The following is a 13,021-nucleotide window of genomic DNA, read 5'->3' as shown; positions in this document are numbered from 1 at the left end:
TGCCAAATTGGCCTTATTTAATTTTCTGTAGGTTGAGTAGCTTGGGAAATTTCAGGGGGTTGAGAGGTTGCAGTTTGTGTGTCTAGGTAAGGCTTTTGATGATGTCACTTACGTGTCTTCATGGACTAGGGCAGAAATATGAGGACAGCAGACATTGGCAGGTGTGCAACTAGTTGAACAACTGCATGCAATTATTATTCAGACATTAGTTGAGTGAGATTCCTCATGGATGTCCCATGGCTTTGTCTTTAGCCTTGCCTTGGTCACATTTAAAAATCTAGTCTGGGAGGCTGGCCCCATGACCTGGTGGTTAAAGGAACTGGGTCTCATGTGGCCAGCTGCACAGCTCAAGTCCCAGTGATGGCAGCTTGAAAAACACACTGGGAGTATGTGTATGCATGCCCCAAATCCCAGTAAGATGGAGAAATGGAGAAGAAGGGGTTGTGGCTTTACCACAAGCCATTAGAGGGTACTCGCTCCCTTTCCCTCCCTCTCTGTCTCTTTCTATAAAGCACAAGCACCTTCTGGCAATTAAAAAAAATTCAATGTTGGTGGAAAGACCTCAGCCTAGGAAAGGTAAACTAATACATTGGTCAATAGAAACAATTCAAAAATATTTAAATAGCTAGAACAATGCATACACATCAGAACACTGAGGTTTAGCAGTAGAAATGACTGCTGTTTGGGCTTTTACAATCAGTTACGTAAGAATGCACTTGGTGTTGGGGATTAAGTTTATTCAAAGCAATAGAGAGCAAAATATGAAACAACCTTGAGAGCTTTTGCTAACCACAAGCTCTAAAAGTTACATTTGCTTTAAAAAATTCAAGAATTCAAGATAAGACTTCATTAATAGAGAAACTTTTCTAAAATGAGGGGAATAGTGGTGAGACTAGTGCCTAATATTTGACTAGACTAGGACACTGCTCAGACCCATCTTGGGTCACATAGACAATCACAGAAGGATGGTGGTCAGAAGCTACAGTTACTTCCTCAACATCCATGCTGCTATCTTTTTCTTACCAGCAGTGAGGTTTGAACGAACTTGACCTCACCCCAGCTGCAACAGTAAGCTATTCTTGGCTAAGGCCAATCAGGAAAATTCCATCTTCCTTTGCACTGTAATTGGTTTAATTAATCCAGGCCTAAGCTTATCAGTGTGTGGCATTCCCTGGTTTTAGAGATTGGTCTGGGGCTAGCCAATTGATATAAATCTCAGTGTTTTTTCTTCCACAGCAGCTAATGGGAAGCAACTCGCCTCTCCTGCCGAACGAGGCATCGCACAACACTAATTGCTGCTGGCAGACATCCAGACATGATGAGGGAAGTCAGGCTGGGAGACAGTTAATGCAGAGAGAGGCGGGGAGGAGAAAACCACAGGAATGGACTCAGATTCCTAACTGAACTGTGCCTACGTTGATCTGAGGCTGGAGAGCTTGGTTATTTTGCAAGTCACCTGAAACCATGTCAAAAAGGAAGTCTGGGGGAACTCAGGAAGAAAAATACCTAGGGTTGAGCTATCCCCAAAGCCTAGTGGTTAAGAGAGACAGATTCCACATGGCCAACTGCACAGTTCAAGTCCTGGACATGGCGATTTGAAAATCATACTGGGCATGTGTGTTCCAAATCCCAGCAGAAGGCAGAAATGGAGAAGGGACTACAATGTGACCACATCCTGTTGGGAGGTGCTTTCTTCCTCTCCCTCTCTCCCTGTAACTCTCTGGCAAGTGCACCTCCTCCTGGGAGTGAGGGGTGGGGCAAAAATCTGAAGGTTATCGGAGTTGTTTAGAAACATCTGTCCCACAGAAGAGGGAATGGGTTATTGTGACTGTTTGAGAATTCCAGGCTAGGATTGTTGCTACAGAGTCATGGGAAGGCAAATTCTGATTCAACATTAGACACTGAGAAACACTCTTTTTAAACATTTACAATTTTAATAGGCATTGCATTGTAGAAAGAGCCATTTTCCAATTACTAGAAGTGCTTAAGCGAAGAATAATGAACCATCTGCAAGTCCTATCCTGCCCCAGAATTTGGTGCCTTTTTTTTTTTTTTTTTTTTTTTTTTTTTTTTTTTCCGGTTTTTCTTTTTTTCCTTTTAGCTGTCCCACAGAAGAGGGAATGGGTTATTGTGACTGTTTGAGAATTCCAGGCTAGGATTGTTGCTACAGAGTCGTGGGAAGGCAAATTCTGATTCAACATTAGACACTGCGAAACACTCTTTTTAAACATTTACAATTTTAATAGGCATTGCATTGTAGAAAGAGCCATTTTCCAATTACTAGAAGTGCTTAAGCGAAGAATAATGAACCATCTGCAAGTCCTTTCCTGCCCCAGAATTTGGTGGTTTTTTTTTTTTTTTTTTTTACCGTTCTTCATTATTTCCATATAGATAATGTCGTTCTTGGATTCGGAGAGCTCGGGTCCTGACTTACTCCCTATATGGCCCGATCAACACTTTCTGAGTTCTACATCCTCACCTAAAGACTGAACGGGTTGGGAGAAGTGATTTCTGCAACTGTTTCTAGTTCTAAATTCTTTTGCCACCCAAAGGAAATTACTGGTAATATGGCAACAGGACTCTTGGCCTGCTACTTCTCAAGATGATAGTAAAATATAAAGATGGGAAATTAGAATATCAGCTTCCCATTAATCATATCACTTCCCAAACTTAGAATGGCGGATAGCCTTGGGAAATACCACTCAGATCTAATTTCTGAAGACATTATGTGCATATTTTAGAAATGGAATCTTCTAGTGAATGAATCATCAAAAATTCAATCACTTAATAAGAATTTATTGAGCACTTATATTCCCAGGCCTGTGCTAGGCTGGTGATAGAGGAAACCTTACCTATCTGGCTTTGTCTAAGCTGCAAAGTAAACCTTCACTTTTCAGTACCCTATGTTTTCTGTTATTAAGGGACCACATAACACCTTCTTTACCTTTTTCTCTTTGTACCAAATCCAGGGTATTGCCAAGATTTTTGATATAGAAAATAAAGAAAGAGAAAAGAATTTTAAGTGCTTATTATTTTTCTGAGAGTTCTAGAATGATCCTTTTAAAAAAGCTTATAAATGTAGATGTATTTACACACATGTAATATTATATTGAAATAATATTAAACAATAAATAACTTTATATTACTTTATTTAAATATTTATGTCTGACAAATAGAAATTAACCAAAGTGTTCACAAACCTGACTATCTAATAATTTCCTGCCATTACCACCGTCGGGTGCTGTGGAATCTATACGAAATGGACTCTTGCCTCCTACAAGTTCATCACTGGAAGATCCGACATGAACGAATGGACTTTGGGGTAGTTTGTTAGACAATGGCTGACCTGTGTGGACTGCTGTAGGTGGCACGGCGTGTAGAGGGAAGGGAAGAAAGGGATGCAGATTGGGATGCAACCATGGAGGGAGTGGCGCTCAGCCTTGAAGGACAGGCTGAAATTTAAGTCAGAGGAGATGAAGGAAAAGAACAGAGTGCAAAAGATTTGGAAGTAACAGGGTTTCATATGGCCACGAGGAGACTGAACTTACTAGACAAAGAAGTCAGAGCTTTATGGAAAGTAAGCCAGGCATTAAGGGTGTGCCCACACTCTGACAAAGCTTGTAAGTCAAGTGAAGTTATTTAGCTCACACAGGCTAGAAGCAGGGAGAGCTGGACAGTTCTCTAGCAGGAAGGAACATCAGAAATGCCAGGGGAGGGACCAGCAGTTAGCGTAATGGCTATGTCACTGAACTCTCATGTAGCCGACCGCGGTTCGAGTCCCAGACCCAGTGGCTTAAACTCATGCCGGGCGCTTTGCGTGCGTGCCCAAGATCCCGAGAGGAGAATGGAGGAGAAGGGATTGTGGCGTGGCCATCCCCCAGGGGGGTGATTCCTCATTTTCTATATCTCTGTCTCTCTCTGTCTTTCTGGCGTGCTCACGCACCCTATAGCAAAATCTTCTCAAAAAAAAAAACATGCCAGGGGAAGCAGGTATTGACATTCAACTAGCAGCATGAGTTGGAGGACCACGAGGCTTGCTAGGAAGTTCTTGTGGGGACCTCTGAGTGATGATGTCAGGACAGGGGGAGTTTAAAGATCAATAACAAAATTTGGAAGTTCTGGAATGTAAGCCTGTGTGGACGTTCTAAGGACAGCGTGTCCGTGTCACTAGCAGCCCGGCTCAGGTGACAGGAGGAGGAAAGAACGAACACTGATTCCAGGTTTTCCAACCTAGGTTACCAAGGTGACTCAGCAACCTGTCTGATACTTCCCCAAGAATAGGACAAAGGATTATCTTTTAGAAAGTGTTATGTCTGAATAGTGAACTGGAAATCTGATGTTATTATTCATTTAAGCAACCAATAACTGTCATCCCCACATATCTCAAGCCAGGCTTCTTTTCGTAATAATTGGATGGAAACCTGGAAGAAATGATTTGTTATTAATCACATTATTCAAAGGTAAATAAGTATGAATTTGCTTAAGGTCTCTTTACTTGAGAGGAGAGAATAAAGCTCCCCCTGTGGGACCTCGTCACTCCACAGCTGGGCCGTGTGGGATCCAGCTGCTTTTTAAATGTTAGCTTCATCATCTTTTCTTAGGAGACATGAGCAAACAGTTCAGCCTTCCCTCTTCTGGTTTGGATCGTCATGAGGAACATTGGACACCAGGGTGTAATCTGCTTTCTCTGTATTTTATGTTGTGTGCTATGGATGTGTTTTTGGACTATGTACATGGTTAATAATTTAAAAGCTCAATATTCTGAGAGATGATGAATTCATTACGGGAATCCAATAAGAAAGTGACAATGCTGTATCTGTTACTTATTTCCACAATCAGTCGTGTTGGTGGGTGCCCAATTACTTCGTGGAAATTAAGATAAAGTTACTGGGATACACCCCAAGAAGAAAACAATATTGAAACTAAAACAAAACAAAACCCTCAAATTATTGGATGTAGGTTCATCTGGTTTTATTTTGTTTAAATTTGCATAATAAATAGTTTGATTTCTAAAGGGTACTAAGACTTTAAGATATCGTGAAAAAGAAAAAAAAAGTGCTATTGTAAAAGGGCTTCGATTTATGTCCTTCCTGAAGGGAGCAGAGACACGGGCATGTGCACAGATGCAGGTAGACTGGAAGTTTGTGGGTAGGGGATGAGGATGGGCTCTTACGGCTATTAATTGCTCAGGAAATAAATGCAGAATTAAATAGATGACACTTCAGATCTGTGTAGAAAGGAGAGAGACTAAAGAGCTATCTTTGAGACCGGGAGAAAACTGATTAGTACAAAATAGTATTCCAAGATTTACAAAGATTTACTTTCATAAATGTGAAGTAAGCACAACTACATTTTCTCTTTCTTTCTTTCTTTCTTTCTTTCTTTCTTTCTTTCTTTCTTTCTTTTTTCTGAGAGAGATTTTTGCTATAGGGCATGTGCGCTTGCCAGAGAGAGACAGAGAAACAGAAAGTGAGAATCACTCCGCAAGGGGAATGGCCACATCACAATCTCTTCTCCTTCATTCTCCTCTCAGGATTTTGGGCACCCATGCACACTCACCTGGTGTGAGGTTTAGGTCCAGGACTTGAACCATGGTCAACTACATGGGAGTCCAGTGACATAACCATTATGCCATCTGCTGGTCCCAAGCATGACTGCATGTTTTTCTCCAGCTTCCCCTATCCAGGTTGTGAGTACAGGGAAATAGCTTGCTTCAACCGGGACTAGAACTATATCACATGAGAAGAACTAAGGAAGAAAGGGTCGGGAAATAGAGGGCTATGCAAGGGAGGAACTGTAATGAAGCATGGGGTGCAGATGACTCACAGGGGGCAGCGGCCCAGGGCGGTGGAACAATCGGGGGAGAAACGGCAGAGTCTGTGAGTGGCAAGATCACTTCTGGGTGGTGACCCCCCAGTGGGGTGATTGAGAATGATACAGAACACGGAGCAATGTTGATGAGGACACGATCTAGGGGTACAGGACGGGGCGCCGAGAGGTCTGGGTGTTGGAGAGTCTTCTCTGCATCGACTGAAGCCACCAAGCTCGATGAAGGGAGAAACAATGACATAAGACATAAAATCTTCATTGCACGAGTGCTGGCAAATGGTGTGGGACTGTGGGGCCACATGCCATCGTCACTAAGAGACAGCCTGCCAGGGCTGAAGTCCTGGTTCTAGCCATTTTTAGCTGTTTGACTGTGGACGGTATACTTCGATCCCAGTACCTCCCATGCTTCAGTAAAGCAGATAGAAATATATGTAACAAACAGTATTGTGAGAATTAAGTCCGATCACTGCCTGGAACAGAGCCATCATCCTATGAATGTCAGCTGTCGTGGGAACATCACTAACATTTCCAGTGTGTGCATTTCAGTATGTATTTATTAGGGGGTATACAGGGCTCAGTTATGGAGAGTGAGACCCAGCAAGTCATGGGGTATGCTAAAGAAAAGAGCCTCCAAGTGAAGAGGCTTCAGGGGAAGCCGTGACCTTGGGGAGGGTCACATTTCAGTGACAGCGCTAAGACTAGGAGGATGCTTAGAGCAGAGGCTGTAGATATAGGGGTTAGCTGGAAACAGGCTGACTTCCAGGAGCCACACAGCAAGGACTTAGGTTAGCGGAGGAGAGAAGGCTGGCTCAGACCGAAGGACGTGTGCAGAGCTGGGTGGGATCAGGGTCCTCACTGCAGTGGAAATCTCGGGAGGGCGGGCTGGCCCTGGGGAATCTGGAGAACTATCGGTAGAGAGCATGAGCACTTGGTCCTGATGGGACTGCTCTCGTCATCTTGGGAGGGCGGGCTGGCCCTGGGGAGTCTGGAGAACTATCGGTAGAGAGCGTGAGCACTTGGTCCTGATGGGACTGCTCTCGTGTAGTTTCTCAGAACATGGGGTATGGAAACCACATGGAAGACTGGCAGAGCTCAGCTGTGGCCGGTGTGCAGTCTAGGGGAGACACTCCCTCGGGGAGACACTCCCTCAGGGAGGCCAGACACTCCCAAGAATGCATTGAGAAAGTTGACCAGTGCTGAAGCCAAGTCCTGGCAGCTAATCCAGGTCCCTGAGGCCAGGTCAAAACTTGTGATAAGTTTTCAAAGTACCTACATTTCTTCTTTAAGGTACTTAGTATACAAAACATAACTAATATACACGATAGTAATCATGAAATTAATGGTTTGTTTAGTGGCTGCCTCTCCTCTCTAATATGGCAGGAAGTGTGCCCCTTCAATTCCTCAAAAAAGCCTGAGATCTTTGTGTGTGAGTAGCGTGTCCACATTTAATGCCAACCGATGTATCTATAGCTGTACCCCGTCTGCACCTGTATCTATGTCATCTGTCTCTTGGGAGGTGAATTAGAATTAAGTTGACAAAGTAGAGTTATTGGTAATGCCTACACCTAGTTTCAAACTTCACTCCGTAAGCTGGCTGCCCCGTGTCCACTTATTGGGGTGAATTCAGCTGTTTTTGGAAGAGCAGCTCTAAGCAATGGAGTCCATGTCCACACTGTCCAGAGGGCTTTACTAGCAGCGTCTTTATAGACTTTTCTCAAGAGAGAAAAATAGAGACTCGCCCTCTGTAACTGATCAGTCTTCAATGTCTAAGCTTGAGTAGTGGAGGAAGCCCAGGCTACTAAGACTCACTTGGGATGTCCTTCTAGTTTCATTCAGTGACAAAGATGTCATTTTTACTTTGCCTAGAATCACTCAGCGGTTATTTCATTTTTGGCTCCTCTTCTAAGTGATAACTCCCAGGTGACAGGAAGGACTTACTTGGGCCAGTGGTACCTGAGCCTCCTTTGGCCAAAGCCAATGGGATCTCACTATCCTATGAAAAAAAAGCCATCCCGTGATCAGAGGCTGTGGTTATTGGCAAGAAAACAAGGCTGCAGGGCCTTGCCGCCCTTTCAGTAGGATCTCCTGGAACTAACGAGGCCATGCTGTCGGGGCACACCAGGCTGGGAGCCGGTCCCAGATCACCTCCTGCTGTGTCGCTCACAGTGCCACTCTGTCTGCAGCGGTTGTGGTGTACACAGCAACCATTGTTTTTCTCAGTGCCCAGAGAGAGCATGTTGTTTTACTGCCACACTCTCAGGTGGCTGCTACAGCATCACCCTTTTGTACGTATCATAGCATATTTGGTTGAAGCTCACAACTTCTATTTTTTTAAAGAATTATTTTTTATTAAATTGTATTCATTTATTTATTTAAATTTGACCAGAGAGGGGATACAGTGAGAGAGAGAGGAAAGTAAGAAAGCAAGCTGCCAGGTCTGGGACTCAAACTGTGGTTGGCCATGTGGGAGCCCAGCACCCTTAACCACCATGCCACCTGCCGGCCCCAGAAACTCACAACGTTTTATCAGTAGAGTTGGGAAGGCTACCGGGAGGCTTTGCTGGAATGAGGCAGCCTGTGGGTTTCCCCTTCCCATTCCCCCACTGAATGAGCACCAGTTTAATGACTGTCTACATGCACACTGAAGGAAAGGTGGACGGGAAGCCACGAGGCAGCCAAGCTGTGACTTGCAGCGTGACGTGGACTTGCTCTGATCATCTTCTGGACCCCGTGTTCTGCATGAAGGGTGGGAGGCTGCAGACCCATTCCCATGGGGCAGCCAACACCCCCCCTGCCCAAAGACACGTGAAAGAAACCTTTCCCCTGAGCTAGAGGGGCAGCTGTCCAGATGTGCACCCACCCCCTCAGTTTCTTCTGCTGATGTCTGCATGACAGGGATTTAAACAGTATAAAATATGTATTCCTCAAAAAACAGAAACATAGGAAAATGAGAATATATAAGTAAATTATAATATAGGTAGCAAAGACTGAATCAGGAACATAAAAGTGATTAAGAAAAATAAAGAGGCTAAACAAAAATACAATCAGATCTTTTTTTTTTTTTTTAATTTTTTCGAGAGGTTTTTGCTATAGAGCGCGTAGGCTTGCCAGAAAGAAAGACAGACAGAAAGCGAGAAATCACCCCCCAGGGGGTATGGCCACGCTGCAGTCCCTCCTCCTCCATTCTCCTCTTAGAATTTGGACACTCATACACACGCGCCTGGCATGAGTTTAAGCCACAAGGCCTGGGACTTGAAGCGCGGACAACTATATGGGAGTCCAGTGACATAGTCATTACGCTATCTGCTGGTCCCAACAATCGATCTATTGATGAGAGTAATAAAAGGAAATGATGCAAATTATCTTTGATTAGGCCAAAGGGATTTGAAGTGCTAAAAGATATCCTTGCCTTTCTTTTCATTAAAACAAAATAAAGTAAATAAAATCTTTTCTCTGTCCATAAACTCATAAAAATACCATCGTCTCTGTGTAACGTTAGCGGATACATGGTCAGATAGGAAAGGGATTTTGCCAGTTCAAATATAGACAGGAGCATGGAAAATAGGGTTCCAGGTTTTGCTAATGGAATAATAAAACTCCAAATCTTTAATGTACATGTCGTGCACATTCATTTTTCTCAAACTTGCTCAAGCAAAACTCTACAAAAGGGCTTAACTTACCTATCTTATTTCTTCTGTGAGCCTTTGCCAGTTACAGGACATTCGTATAATTTTTCTGTGAGATATGAAATCTAACTGCTTCATCCTCAACCAGTAAATGCCGAGTGCATACACATGTGAATTCTGTGTATAGCGGGCACACAGATGACACGTTCAGACCTTGAGCTATCACCTGGAGGCGTTTGGAATGGGAAGAGGTGGCAGTGACCTGAGGAACTGTGGTAGTGTTGCGAGAGAAACATGGAGTCCAACGCTTTTCCTAAGAAGGAGCTATTTTCAGGTGTTATATTGCCAATCCGGTACTTTCTGTCTGCCGAGAACTCAGGTGCTCGTATGAACACGTGCATGTCACCATAGCACAGATCAGAAAGTGCACGGGGGAAAACACCCCAGGAAGTGGGCAGCAATGGTTGTCATGTTGCAGAGCACAGTGAAAGAAGGTACACCTTACATTGTAGATCACACGGGTCTCAGATAAAACTCGAGAACTGTAGACACACTGTTGGTGAATAGGAGGTTTGAGAACTTTCTAGCAGAGAGGCGGAGGAGTCCCCATTTGGTAGAGACTGGCACGGCATACCCAGGCTCAGAGCGCAGACATTCAGACATTCTAGTTTTGAGAAACCAGTTCTCCAATGGGTGAGGCCTGGAAGTGAATACCAGAATTACTCTAAATATTATTGGTAGTTTTTAAAAACCTAGGCAGACTTCTTATTGCTCCTAAATTGTATATGGTTTCTATCTCATGTGCTAGAATTATTTTTTCTCAGATAGTTAAAAAAAAATAAACTCCTTAACAAAGTGTCTAAAAGGTGGCATTGATAAAGATAATTACTTAAATAGAGTGAACTGAACTAAAAATGCAGTGAGGATTCAGGGGCTGAGATTTTTTTAAGGGTAAGGTTTACTCCTACTGATTAGTGTTTAAATATTATTTACTCTGTTAATACAGAATGATGTTTACTAGTTCTATATGGGTTTGACATTCTGAAATGCATAGGATTAAATAGCCTGTGGTCTGTGGTTTTGCACCTAAAATCATCCAAACTTTTGCTGGCTGAAATTGCTTCTTTTTTTTATTCTTTATGAAAATGCATTAAAAACAGCCACAGTACAAGATAATCCCAGAAATAGGTTGCCCTCAGTCCCGCCCCTTAACTCTTCCTCTCAACCAGAACATTTCTGGGGAGGACAGAAGTAACACTGTCTGTCTCACGTGGGCAGACTGGGACTAAGAGCAAAGTGCTGTTTCCTGAAGTGTCATATAAATATTTTCTTACCTAGCCTCCTAAGATATTTCAACTGATTAGGATCATGATTACCAGGTAGAATGGAAAAGTAAGTTTTAAAAACACTCTACTTCCTATTTACCATAAAATTTAGTTGATCTGATAAGTTATGTATCTGCTATTTATTCTCTTTTTATTGATAACTGGTCAATAAGAACATATGTAGATTTAACTCTACAAATAAACACATATTTTAGATATATAATATTCCACTTGAAAATATCTAGGCATCCGTTATTCAAAATGCAAGTCAGTGGCCTTGTTGAAACACGTGTATTTCTTTAAAAGCAGCGGTCTCTCATCCTGCTTTTGCCTATGCATGAGTTTCTTAGAAGGACCTCTCCTCTCGTTTTTGTTTTAGAGATTTTTGCTATAGGGTGTGTGTGCATTTGCTGGAGAGACAGAGAGAAAGAAAGCGAGAAATCACTCCCTAGGGGGGAAGACTATGCTACAATTCCTTCCTTCTCCTCTTGGGATTCTGGGTACACATGCACATGCACCTGGCATGAGTTCTAAGCCACCAGGTCTGGAACTTGATCACGGTTGACTATGTGGAAGTCCAGTGATGTAACCATTTCGCCATCTGCTGGTCCCTCTTTTCCTCTTGTTCTAATCAGCTAATTCCTGCTCATCTTTTCCAACGGAGCACAGTCATCACACCTCCAGGTATTTTCTATCATCCTCTGCTGATGTCAGCTAGACTGACTTGGATATTCTTCTTCTCGGCTTCCATAATTCCTAGACTTATTTTCTGCAATAGACATTATCATCCAATATTGCATTCATCTCTTAGTTTACCTGTTTCACCAGAAAATACCAAGTCTACCTTTAAGTTATCAGTGCCTGGTAGAAAATAGCTGCTCAATGCTAGTTGCCTAAAGATAAAGTAGTGGAAGAAATGCTACGGCAGATACAGCGATGTTAAGATACAAGGGATTAGGATTTTGATGAAGATCCTACGGCTTGCTTTCCCACTTTCATTTCTCTCTCTCTCTGTCTGTCTTTTTCTGGTAAATTAAAAATAATAACAATAACAATAATAAATATAATTCTAAAAAATAAAAAGTGAGTTGCCATTAGTGAAAATGGAAGTATGACTGGTGACCTGGGACAGTGCATATTTTATGAAGCTTCTGAGAACACAAGCTTACCAAAGAGATTTCTATCGGAGGAGAAGGAGGGCTCTCTTCAACACGTTTGGCCTTAGGGCTAAGTTAACACTAAAGGATTTGAAAACAGATGACTCTGCCATCACCATTATTCCGGTTAATGTGACACTCAGTACCTACTCTGCATCAGGCAACAATAAGCATTTTATGTGAATTGTTTCATGTAGTCATCACAATCTTTCAATATAGGGGATGGTATTTTATAGACACTGCAGCTGAGAAAGCTGAGACTTGGGGGAATAAGCCGCTTACTGGAAGTGGCAGTTAGTAATACAATTAAGGAGCAGGCCGGTTTGTTTCCAGGCTCAGGAGCTGCATGGGAAAGCCTGGTCTTCTCACTTCAAGCTCCTACTTGTGATCCTTCGGCTGTCATTCCTTTCCTCCCTCCTCTATGTCTCTTCTTTTCTTTTTTGTGATTTTTGTTTTGCCTTCATTGCACTAATAGAGAACGCCAACAAGATAGGAATACAAGTGAACACGTTCTCATCTTATTCCCAGTCTCACTAGTGAGAACTTACAATACTGCAGCATGAAATGTGATGTTTGGTACAGGTATTATTTCATAGATTTCTTTTACCATGTAAGGACACTTCAAATTAGAGTTGTCTAAGATATGTTCATCATGGTGCTTAATTATTCAAATGCTTTTCTTACATCTGTTGAGATTCACATATTTTCCTTTTTCATCACATATTTTTTTCTTTTTATTCTGTTAATGTGGTAAATTAGTTTAGTTATAGAATATTAAAGTAACTTGCTGTTTAGAATATAGTATATTAGAATTTAGTATATAGAATTTAGAATATAGTATCCAACTTAGTTATAATATAGTATTCTTTTCATATATGTATATTTGAATTTATTTGTTAGACTTTTTAAGTTGTTGTTTGTTTGTTTATTTGTTTGTTTTGTAGGTTTTTCCTACAGGGTGTGTGCACTCACCAGAAACACAGAGAGAGACAGAGAGACAGAAAGCAAGAAATCACCTCCCCTCAGGGGGGATGGCCACACCGCAATCCTTTCTCCTCCATTCTCCTCTCGGGATCTTGGGCAC

The sequence above is a fragment of the Tupaia chinensis genome, unplaced genomic scaffold, assembly GCF_000334495.1.
Source record: "Tupaia chinensis unplaced genomic scaffold, TupChi_1.0 Scaffold000315_1, whole genome shotgun sequence".
NCBI lineage: Eukaryota > Metazoa > Chordata > Mammalia > Scandentia > Tupaiidae > Tupaia > Tupaia belangeri.
The sequence above is the reverse complement of the archived record's forward strand: the minus strand, read 5'-3'. Positions refer to the sequence as shown.